A 12855-nucleotide genomic window follows, 5' to 3' on the forward strand; every position below is an offset into this window, starting at 1 on the left:
GGTTTTTCCGTGGTTTTCCTAAGGCGCTAAGACAAATGTCGGGATGAGCCCTAAAAGAAATGGGCCACGGACCTGCTCTCATATCCCCATGAATCCCCCTAATTAACAATCACATCTCTCCCCCCTCTTCGCAATTGAGCCATCATATAGCCAAATGGCTGGTCTCGAAATTGAGACAAATCAACAAGGCTCATGACCTCCAACATAATAGCCAAATTGGCTAGTCTCTTATATGAGACAACTCATCCTGCCTAAGGTATTCCGTGGTTTTCCTCAGGCGTAAGACAAATGTCGGGATGAGCCCTATAAGAAATGGGCCACGGACCTATATGCCCTTCCCCATATATATTCCACCTTTCTTATAAATTATGTATGCCCTATTTCAGATAATATTAATAGTATATTAAACATACGAGGTCACTCAATAAGTCGCAAATTGAAAGGACAGGGACCTCTCAAATTGCAGTTTAGATTTCACGGCGCTTCTTCCGACGGCCTTCACCTGGTTTGTCATCGAACAACAGATGACGGCGTCTTGCCATCCAAACGGCACACACCAGCCAACTCCTCCTCGCCCCGTTCCGTGATCAATTGATCAGTCTCAGCCCCCCTCGCGTATGTGGTACCTAAGAGGTTACGTCCAATTTCGGCTTCCCCTTCAAAATTTTCTAGAGCTCCTTCAGGGGAGCAGCGTAACCCGGAGTGAGACTAGTGGCCAACAGGCTTGGAGCTCACATATTTAGTTTTGTACAGCCCCCAACCCCTTGCAAGGACGCGTTTTGCGTACCTTTTAAATTTTCCTCCCAATTCTCCTTCGATTTTTCGATTTCGGGCCCTGCATCATTTTGGGCGAGGCGTCGTTCTTGTAGTTAAACAGCTGCAAGTAGGAGTAGCATCATGTCGGGTCGTGGAAAGGGAGGCAAGGTGAAGGGAAAGTCAAAGTCTCGATCCAGCCGTGCTGGGTTGCAGTTCCCGGTAGGCCGTATCCACCGTCTTTTGCGTAAGGGCAATTACGCAGAGCGAGTTGGTGCCGGTGCGCCAGTCTACCTGGCCGCGGTGATGGAGTACCTGGCGGCCGAAGTTCTCGAGTTGGCTGGCAACGCAGCTCGTGACAACAAGAAGACTAGGATCATTCCTCGTCACTTACAGCTAGCTCGCCATTCGCAACGACGAGGAGCTGAACAAACTCCTGTCCGGCGTCACCATCGCCCAGGGTGGTGTGTTGCCCAACATCCAGGCGGTTCTCCTCCCGAAGAAAACCGAGAAGAAGGCTTAAGCCCCTTCTCCGTAAAACGGCCCTTTTAAGGGCCCCACTAACCTCACAAAAGTCAGAAATAGCCAGTATTGTTAATCCTCTCTCACGGCTTCGTAATGTAATTTCATTACGCGTGTCAACTTTCTCTCTCTCTCTATACCGGTGGGCTGATTTAATATCATCATTCTGTAATTTTGTGCTCTGAACGATGTCGTTGTCCCAGGTTCGCACTGAAGTACTTGAAACCGTTGTACATTTACTAGGCTATTGTGTGATAACACATTATACTGATGCATATAGAAAGGTTTCATTATTATTATATAATTTAACACAATACGAATTAAATTAGATGATGATGCCAAGGTACATAGTTGGCTTCGAAATTTATGTAATATATTTCTATCATATTAGAGTAATGGAGATTATCGTGAAAATAATCACAAGTCCCCTTCTTTGGTGCCCATCGTGGTTTTAGACATATACGTTTGAATATACTAGTTTACTTTACTACATACTACGAATGAAACTAATTTTGAATAAGAAATCGATAACTGGTGAACAACTTACGGCGTTATAATAGAGTTCCTAATGCGTTTGTTTGTTGGTGCACATATTGGCCGCACGCGCAGGAACCCCAATACTGAGATGATGACATGACCTTCTCGTAGGAATCGAAGGCTTTGACAATTTGCGTTCGAATTTCCCCTCTCTCTGTCGTTTCGTTCGAACCGAAATGACGCAAGCTATACGTGGAAGTTGTCTGACAGGACGAAGTCCTGTGTTCTGACATGCGATGTGTACCTCTTCTCCCCAGTGTTTACCACACTGGATTCCTATGACCTAAAAGTTGGCATTGCAAAAACGTGGTGATGTGATGTTCAGTATGTGTCAATCCCCTCGGTTCCTTGTTACGGTCTGGTGAGCATTGCCTACCTGCGTTGTCATATTACCCACCAATTCTTCGGACAGTGATTATTGACTTACAGAAGTTTACAGTAACAGGTAACATAATCCGAGGAGCAAGGCTTCACAGAGGAATCCGGTCTTTCCACTTGATATACCAAGCGTTGGGGTCAGACCCATTTGAAAAACGGAGAGGCATTTCTTACAACGTCTTTTGCTGATACTGAAGTGCCCCTACGAAATAAGTTCTGTTTTCCGCACTGGCCTGTTGAGCTAGTGGTCACACAGTAAAGGTGAATTAAATTAATCTCGACAACTACTGCCCTTTTTAGACGGATTTTATGGCCCTGAAAAGGGCCGTTTTGCCGACGGATTCGGCAGCAGACGTGTGTAGGCAGTCTAACCGCCGAACCCGTAGAGAGTCCTCCCCTGCCTCTTCAAGGCGTATACCACGTCCATGGCCGTGACTGTCTTCCGCTTCGCGTGCTCGGTGTATGTTACAGCGTCACGGATTACGTTCTCCAGAAAGACCTTGAGAACACCTCTCGTCTCCTCGTAGATGAGGCCGGAGATACGCTTTACGCCTCCACGTCGGGCGAGACGACGAATGGCCGGCTTCGTGATGCCCTGAATATTATCTCGGAGAACCTTCCTGTGGCGCTTCGCTCCACCTTTGCCAAGACCCTTGCCTCCCTTGCCGCGTCCAGTCATGTTGCTCGTGTGACGAAGGTTAAAAGTGATCTCGACGGCGGGTCATTTTTTGGTTTATATACTAAAACCCGCGGACCAATCACATTACGGAAGGGGCGTGGCTTCTCAACGGGCGAAGACATAAATACCCCTCTTGGGGGCAGCGGGCGCGACTGTATTGCGTCAACTTGGGTTGCGAGGACGAAGGAGTAAGCGATGGCACGTACGAAGCAAACTGCGCGTAAGTCCACGGGAGGCAAGGCTCCACGAAAGCAGCTGGCAACGAAGGCCGCTAGGAAGAGCGCACCGGCTACTGGAGGCGTGAAGAAACCCCATCGATACCGACCTGGTACAGTTGCTCTTCGCGAGATCCGTCGTTACCAGAAGAGCACCGAGCTCCTCATCCGCAAGCTGCCTTTCCAGCGCTTGGTGCGTGAAATCGCTCAGGATTTCAAAACCGACCTCCGTTTCCAGAGCTCAGCCGTAATGGCCTTGCAGGAGGCAAGCGAGGCATACCTCGTCGGTCTCTTCGAGGATACCAACCTTTGCGCCATCCACGCCAAGCGCGTGACCATTATGCCCAAGGATATTCAGCTGGCTAGGCGCATCCGCGGCGAGAGGGCTTGAATTAACAAAGGTACTCCTGCCCGCAAAAAGGCCCTTTTCAGGGCCACTAGTTATTTCTCGGAAGAGCCGGTTGTACCGTACTCCAGGTCTCGTTCCTACTACCCTCAGTTCAAGGTCACCTCAATAATATAAATGGTTTCTCCCTTTCCATTCCTCACCGTATCAGCATTTTCCCACAGCCTGTTTGACAAATATCGCAATGTATCCTATAGGTTAATAAACAATTTTTTAATAGAACGATGGATAACAAAGTTTCTTAGGAAAATTAAAAAAAAATTTCACAGTTCTATAATATTGCACATTATATATATTTACCAAATTAAGGGTTAACGCCGCCGGGACGAGTGATCCTCCGTCCGACCGATCACAAGCGCCAAGGCTCAAAGTGGTCCAGAAAGCAAATCTAGCTGGACTAAAAATGTGACATATTTCCATGAAACTTCGCACTATAGTCACTACTGTATAAGAGGAGAAACTACCCCTTTATAGACGATGCGTTTTGACAAAAATTAGTGACTTGTCTCATATATAATATATTGTTTTAATGAAACTTTACACAGTACTTACATGTAGCTCGTTTATACTATATTGGATACAAAATGTGATTATGATTGTATAAGAGTAGCTACTTGTCTCCTATCTAACATTTTTTACTTTCACGAAACTATAACTGTGACTCATTATTTTCGATAGTACAGACGTGGTCTGCTTAGGAAAGGACAAGCGGAAGACTGTGACCTTTGTGACCTCGGGTGGGTATTACGATAACATTTATAACCGTCACCCTGATAAGCATCCGAGCAGCTTATTTCACAAAAGGAGTTTGAATACAAACAATTCCTTCAATCTACTACGATTATTACAATAACTGATTTCATTAATCTCCTCTCTTCTTTAGCAAAATATAAATTACCTTCAATTGGTCGATTCAGCAAACTTGTTCATAAAACTTATCGCTATTGCGTCACGTTTCGCAATTTTTCTAAAGTAAAAACAAAAACACGAACAAACGCCTACTCCTTTAACCTCATCGCTCTCTTATCTCTAGAATCCCGGGGGGTAGAGAACCTGAATTCTCTGTGGTGTGAAACAAAGCAACCCGCAGGAGCAATGACACGTTCAATTGTCCTAATAATAGAAAAAAAATTACACGTCATTTAGTGTATTCAGAACATTTTTACAGGACCGTGTAGGATATTCACTCTCCTGTCGAATAGTTTCGGCGGCTGGTAGGCGATACGCATTAATTAAAATAATACTTGCGTACCTTGTTCAGGACAGTGACTGTGCTACTTTCTTTCTTTCTTTCTTTCTTTCTTTCTTTCTTTCTTTCTTTCTTTCTTTCTTTCCTTTATTTGTAGCTTATTGATGACACCAGATGCCATAACGGAAATGCCGTGATGGTATGTTTGTTTAATATTCAAAATCAAGTGACAGACGCTATTTGACTTTGCGGTGGAGGGGATAGGGACCTGATCTCGGATGTTCCGAGAGATGCCGGCGCACAGTTGTCCAGAACGCAAAACTATGTAAGAAAATCAACTTCATCATAACCGAAGTTTAAGTAATATCTAGGCTTAAACAAAAGCTAGGCATTGTGCACAACAACATACAAAACATCAATATCAGTAAGAGGTGGGACAAAACATGAGTTTTTTTTTTTTTTTTTTTTTTTTTTTTTTTTTTTTTTTTTTTTTTTTTTAAGTCACGCTCTTCAGTTGATTTTTGTTCGTGGGGTCAGTGGCTGTTTTATATTGTTAAACCTTCCCTTATGGAGGTCATAGGACAAGATGTGTACTTTCATTTAATACGCGAAAAGCAATCTATAATACGTTAGCATTCATTTAATTGGCACGTTTACTGAGATTTGTGCAACTAGTTTTTTTTTTTTTTTTTTTTTTTACGACATATTTAACAGGCTGTGCATTACAAGTAAACCTGAGTTAACTTTCAATTCTTCTACCCACACATTAATCAAATATTAAACTCTATACGGCTTAAAATTTAGCTGCTACATCCTGCAAACTTAGATGTTATATTCATCTCTTGGTGGCGCTTTACGAATTCGACAGCAGCCACTTTTCAGAGTCTGGATGAAGGAGCTTAATTTCTCCAAGAAAAATTCAACACTTCTTGAACATATAATGAACAACTAAATTATGGAGTATATCCATGAATCTAGCATTTTGTTACCAACTGCGAAAAATATGGCAGGCTAGTCATCTTTTAGGAGCATAATTTCTATTAAAACATTAAAAATTATCAGAAACACTAATTTTTCCCTAATTCCCTAATTACACGAGCATAATTCGTTTTTGCATAGATGCGTATAAAATTTCATGGAAATATGTTACATAGGGGAGAAATTATTAACTCTGTATAAATGTAGCCTCTAAACACAAGAAGTAGATTCCCATATAAAAACCATTATCTGAATTTATGCTACCTGTAACTATACTGTGTGAAATATAATGTAAATATTTCAGTTAAGATAGAAATTATTAATTTAGTCTATAAAGCACTTCCGATACAACTCTTCACACAATAATAATAATAATAATAATAATAATAATAATAATAATAATTATAGTAATAGTAATAATAATAATAATAAGAAGAAGAAGAAGAAGAAGAAGAAGAATACACACTCGCCCGAATACAGAAATGTGAAGGGTCAGCAGGACAGAGTATTTGAGAATCATATCATATCATATCATAATATATATTCCTTACATTCATGTTAACAACCCTTAAATGTGCAAAACTTCATATCTCACACTAGTTTATTAAAAAAGGTCGGACTGTAAAGAAAACAACTATCGCAATTTTCATATTTTAAGATTCCCTGCAGTTTATACAATTTCATTTATACCACTTAGGATGTATTCATTAAGGATATGCTAATTTTTAATGAAACACACACACACACACACACACACACACATCTATTATACTAAACATAAACCCACAAGAGAAAACAATACTTGTATTAACTGTAAACATTTTTCTTCCTTTCTTTATTTTTAGCAGAATCCTCCATTTCACCCTTTATCTCACTAGATGCGCTTCCCGCAGACATTCTTCATTATATGTTTCACACACCACTTCGTAACACTTGCAGCGGTTGACTTTTGTTTTCTTGTCTTTTTCTCTAGGGTATATTGTACATAGTGCTCGGTATCGGTGCTCGTTCACGTGATATTTTACCTTTGTTTTTCTTGCTAACTCCTGCCAATTTTTCTGATATTTCCCGTAGTTGATTGGTCAAGTACTGCGGATTGATTCCCGGTTATAACAAACACACCTACACTACATTCCAATGATTTCTGACTCGTTACTGCACATTTTAGAAACACTGTACGGAAGCACACGCAGTCTCTCGTAAATCAACAGGTTACAACAGAGACTTACACTTGCAAACGCGTGGGGATTTCAGAAAATTTCTTACTATTTCAGTACCTTTAACTGTACAACAGATTTTGTTTTCTCGAAAAAGAAAGGTCAACGTTACTATTGACAAAAGACAGAAACGTACGATTACAATACCTTTATTTTAAACAATCTTAGAGGTGGTCTGGGAATTCCTAAACTCACCACGCGACTACTTAACCCTAGACAGGTAATCATCACTGTACTCATGTTAAAGGTAAGCATTCGTAATTTTTACTACTCACATTTTAATTAACTGAAATCAACTCAATATCACACATTTAACAACTTTTACACTTTTCGTAGCCATTAGTGTTCATTTAATTTTAAGTTTGTCATAAAGTCTTTACGTTCATGTTATTGTCCTATTTACAATTAGTGCAAACAACAGCGCGATGTTCTCTGCAGAACCCCTTTTTGCAAAGTCCACAAAATGTTGTCATCATTCTCCTCTTCTTTGCAGGACATTTATAGCAAACAGTACGTTCACCATCTGGCTGCATTACCTGGCATTGTTGTTGCACAGCAATGTTCAGATGTTCTTCAATTGTTGCCCGCAGAGATCGGTGTAAAGTAGGACGTGCAAAGCGGTGCTGCATCCACGGTTTTGTCAGCTCTTCACACAATTGGAAAATGAATTGTTTTCTTGATATTGTTTTCTGAGTTCTTCTAACTATAAATTATCCATGAATTTATACTTGCAATATTTAGCATGTTGTAAAATATTGCTAGTGGCCAGCGCCTCGTCTTTCTATTGCAGGAAAGATTGTGGCACATTTGACATAGTGTATCTACACCACCTTTAGTCCCATTGTAAATAATAATAATAATAATAATAATAATAATAATAATAAAGGCTTTACATATAACGTGTTGCTTACTGTTGTCATTGCAGTCCACGTCGGTGGGGGTGGGGGGGTTTCTTTCTCCTCCTCCTTCCTCTAAAAAGAGCAGTTACCAGGGTCTAAGGAAGTGAATGCCCTTTTCTTTCTGGGCTCATCCCTACATTTGTCTTAGCTCCTTAGGGAAAACCACGGAAAACCCTCAGGCTTGCGAATAGACTGAATGAATGAGAGGAGAAACTTTAAAGGTACGTGAAAACACGTCCATGCAAGGGAGTTGGGACTGTGAAAAATTGAATATGTGAAATCCAAGACTGTATTTGCCAGGCGAGCAAAGATGAAGAAGAAGAAAGGCTTACGTATGACGTGTGGCTTACTGTTGTCATTGCAGTCCGCGTCGGCCAGCGGTGGGAGGGGGGGGGGGTCAATATACCTGCACATATCAGTTCAAATTATAAAAACCTCTTAATGCTACTGCGGTACTATTCCATTGCCGAACACAATATGAAGAAATTAGCAGATCCCTGAACTGAACTCTTATTACTCTGAAATTACCGCGCAGTACAATTATAGCTATGACGCATTGCAAGCGTTAGTCACCATATCGATTTGCTAAGCAAATTTAATCCCTTTAGAGCATGTCCCCCCCCCCTCCTCCTCCATATCAGCCAACAACATACTGGATGAAGAAGACTCCTGCAAAAGGGACGAATTAAGATTTAATTTTATTTTAATGATAGACTAACATTGCAAAGTTCCAAAATAATTTTTTGCATTCCTTCATTACACTAGTCGTACAAAATTGCGGTCGTATCTCGTACTATCTATACTAATAATAAATCTGTAGCCGAAATTTTTCTGGTAAGTTTCGATTTTCCAAAAGTAATTGGTCCTAACATATATAATTAACCACCCTGAAACCGAAAATCGCATTTTTGAAATTTTTGTTTGTATGTCTGTCTGTATGTTTGTTACCTTTTCACGCGATAATGGCTGAACCGATTTATATGAAAACTGGAATATAAATTAAGTTTGTTGTAACTTAGATTTTAGGCTATATGGCATTCGAAATACATTATTTAAAAGGGGAGTTATAAGGGGGCCTGAATTAAATAAATCGAAATATCTCGCTTATTATTGATATTTGAGAAAAAATGTTACATAACAGATGTTCCTTTAAAAATGATTTCCGTTAAGTTTTATTTTTTTACAACATTTTGATAGGACTGATATTTAATGAGATAAATGAGTTTTAAAATTAAAATAACGCTATCTAAGACGGTGCAATGAATTAAGAACAAATGACTTCGTCTATAAGGGGCCTTGGACAACAACAATCGAAACAGGGGCCTTGGACATCAACAAACAATCGAAAGCTATTAAACATAGCCTACAGGGAATGTTTCTGTGTTTGTATGAAGTAATATCACAAGCTCGTAAATTAACTGATTTGTATAATTAGTTATTATTTCACCATTGGAAACTGTAGTTTCTCTAGATGGACATAATGCTATAATGTTATTACAGTAACGTCTGAGTAAATCGAGGACAGGTAAGATTAAAATAGCTTCTTATGCACAGAAAATTTGATAGGCTATTTTGTACATTCGTTTTCTGTATTTCTTAAAATAATATTTATGTACACGCATTTTAATCTCAGAGAATTAACGAACAACGAGAGTGTATTGATTTAGTATGCAGTAATAGTACTTTAGCTTGGCAATCCATTATTTTAATAATTCATATTTTAACTATGCTCAATTGAATCGTGTTAAAATACATAAAATATATATGCAATAAATGCAGTGCTAAAAAAAAATTGGGTAATATGCGAAGCAGATTATCTTGCGCTGTTGTAAAAGTTGTTCCCTGGATCAGACGTCCTATTTTAATTATGTAATTACTTTATATTTATTTCTAACAGGTGGAGCGGAGCGAACGGGTACGGCTAGCTAACAATAAGTGAGAACTTACAATACAACAACAACAACAACAACAGCTGATAATCTGAAAGGGAACATAGTAATTTGGGGTGAATTAAAATGCAGCTTCCATTCGTTTAAAATTTCTTTAAATTTTAACTAAATATTAATGTAGATATTACCTCTAAAGGTAAATGGGGGCATGTTTCACAACGCTAACAAATTACAAATTAACAATATACAATTAACAACGGAAATATTACATATGCTTGTTAACTGTGTTTCACAATGCAATCTTATTCACTTGTATGTTTTAACGAACTTTACAAAATCGGCGAAACAAACTTACAAATACGCATAATTGGTTGAACAAAATCGCCAACGACAGTTTACAAAAATCACTAAGGATCAGAGGTAAAGTAGCTGTAATTTTAGAACTATCGATGGACATGTTTATATTTTTTTATATATATTTTATTTAGATTTTGCTACATCGGCGACAACGGAGTTTCGCGGCATGCAATTGGTCGAGCATACCAATGCATTAATTAGCCTACGACTTAACTGACGAAAGTTAGCGCGAAATTCATTCAAATAATTGATAAATAATGGATTTGACCCACGTAGTTATATGCAGTTGATAGAGCAGCTAACATGTCCATCCATTAAAATCAACTTCGCTCTCTGCTGGTCCATCAGTATATTTTATTGTTTCATCCATAACCTCGCCAACATTAGGGAACCCAGCAGGAGGAGCATAAAAATCCTTTGCCCGAGTAAGCACATTCGGTGATCAATAACCCGCCTCGAGTTTTTTCAATCTTGTAACAACATCAACTACCATGTGTGAACTTTTGCACACTGTAATCTTATAAATTCCGTTCTTATCTGCTAACGCAGGGAACTGAGAGCTACTATGCAACCAATGCAGTTCTCGCTTTGAGGTTAGGGCACCACTTTTCCCTTTCAGATGTTGCATGTGATGTCCCATATCTTGTAGGAGAGATTACAGCGAAATGGGATTCGGAACGACTTCAGAATACTGCGTAAGTAATGCCGACATTGCATTATTAAGTGATTGGTTTTCGGTGCAAAGTTTTTCTTCTTTAAGTGCGAGTATTTATTAAATACGTTCCTCGTATATAAGAACTAACGCGGTATTCTGAAGTATAGCGCGGGATTCATTCGAAACCTTTCATTAATATTCGTACAATGATACGAACGTGGCCGGAAAATTCTACGTTAGGCCTAAATGCAAAATCTTCGTCTGAGTCGCTAGAACTACTCAATAACATCACAACTGCTTCAGTGTAATTCTTAATGGTACCCTGTTACTATAAAATTGATTTTATACATATGTGTTTATTTTTTTCATTCACAATTAGAAGCTATTTCAACAGGGCTACTGTAGAAAATGTGCTAACTTCACTAGTAAAGTTTAGTTTACACGTTTGTAAAATTACTCCTTCGTTGTGAAACAAACATATCACTTGTAAAGAGCGCAAAATTTCATTCGTAAAGATTTGATTTCCTTTGTACAGTCCACCTTTACAAACAAAGATTGTGAAACAGAAGTTTACAAACAGAGTTCACAATTTCCAAAGATTGTAAACTTTGTGAAACACCCCACTGGTGAATCAGCACGCCGAGCTCGATCGAAATACAACCAGTTACTATTATTTCCCTATCGTTTTTTGACATTTGATTCCGCGTCCTACCCCTTTCATTCGTTACTAACCAACAACGCCAATAGCAGAAGGTAACGCAAAAACAGTCACCGGTTCCCCGATGCATGGCTTTCTCTCTCAATGTCAACTGAGAGTTAAAAATATTCATTATAATATGCACTTTCCACTCACTCCTCAGAATGTCTTCTTTATTTTTATTTATTTATTTATTTATTTATTTTTAAAGATATGTGAGCTACGTACTGTATGTCTGATGTTTTGCCATCGTACATTCAAATATTTATATTCACTGTACAGTACAGCGAACTGTTTATACTTACTGTACATGCTATAACTACTTCTCCCAACTCCGCTATTGCTATATTTCCTAAACTAAACGCTGATATTGAAATAACGCCTGGTCTGATAATGCAGTCTGTTTAAATTTCTACCGACCAAGTTCTGCCCTTCATCATGGGAAAACAACGAGCTTCTTTAAAGGATACAACTACTAGGACAGAGATATTTTCATTATGGAATTTGTACTACCCACTGAAATGTAGTAACTAATGGGATTTTAATTAGCCATATATGTACAGTATATTACATTCTTTACCTAAAATGTCTCTAACTTCTAGGGAGAGCGCGAGGTACGTTCACAATCCCCTGAATACATATTCCCTTCTTCGAGAAAACGCAGAGAAGTGAACCGTCTCATATGAATATGCTACCAGTCATAAGTTTCAATACGGAGCTGCAAGTACTTAAGAATTATCAATTACTCTACAATTATGCAGCGGCGTCATCATCCAAGCTATAGCTGGAATAGGGAAGGGAACATAATATCCCATAAGTCTTATTAGAACACGCTGGAAATAGTGACGTAAAAAAAAAAATCGCCAACGGCACGTGGTGTTCCCAAGCGGTCACCCATCCAAGTACTGACCACGCCCAATGTTGCTTGACTTCGGTGATCGGACGAGAACCGGTATTTTCAACATGGTATGGCCGTTGCCGATGAAACTGCGTAATCTGTAGGCACTTGAGGACGATGGGATTGGGGTGCACTCGATAAAACCTGCACTCGCTCACACACACACGTAAACTGCCTGCTTAGACTCTGTACCTAAATTACCAAGCTCGTTGGATGTCATTGGGATAGATGATAAATCTATCTATCAACGGCAGTTTGGTTACGTTTCAACGTCACACACTGCTGGATTGACACGGGATTAATAAAACAGCTAGTCGGCATTCTAAGTTAAGCCACAGGTGGATTGTTGTTCAACAGCGGAGCCTCCTTTCAACCACATGGTTGTGGAACTGTAGTCGGATTTTCGACATCATTTTCATGCCATACTACGGAACTTCACACAAACTTCAATTCACTTCTTGCACCGGCGGCTACTACGAATGGACTGAAGCTCGCTACTGACTAGGGGGGGGGGGGACATTTGTCTCTTGATGGATTACGTGACAGATATATAAAGTATCAGTCGTATGTTATGAACCCGAGTTTC

At 39.5% G+C, this 12855-nt stretch overlaps 1 protein-coding gene and 1 non-coding gene across 3 annotated transcripts in view; one reads left to right on the forward strand and one right to left on the reverse strand.

The window, feature by feature from the left end:
• The window catches only part of cher (filamin protein cher), a 1020924-nt gene that overhangs the window by 431725 nt on the left and 576344 nt on the right, over positions 1-12855 (forward strand). The window lies entirely within an intron of this gene.
• LOC138708275 (5S ribosomal RNA) lies at positions 12233-12351 on the reverse strand. Its single transcript, XR_011334680.1, has one exon. It is a non-coding gene; the product is annotated as a 5S ribosomal RNA (ribosomal RNA).

This window comes from Periplaneta americana, chromosome 10, assembly GCF_040183065.1.
Source record: "Periplaneta americana isolate PAMFEO1 chromosome 10, P.americana_PAMFEO1_priV1, whole genome shotgun sequence".
Lineage (NCBI taxonomy): Eukaryota > Metazoa > Arthropoda > Insecta > Blattodea > Blattidae > Periplaneta > Periplaneta americana.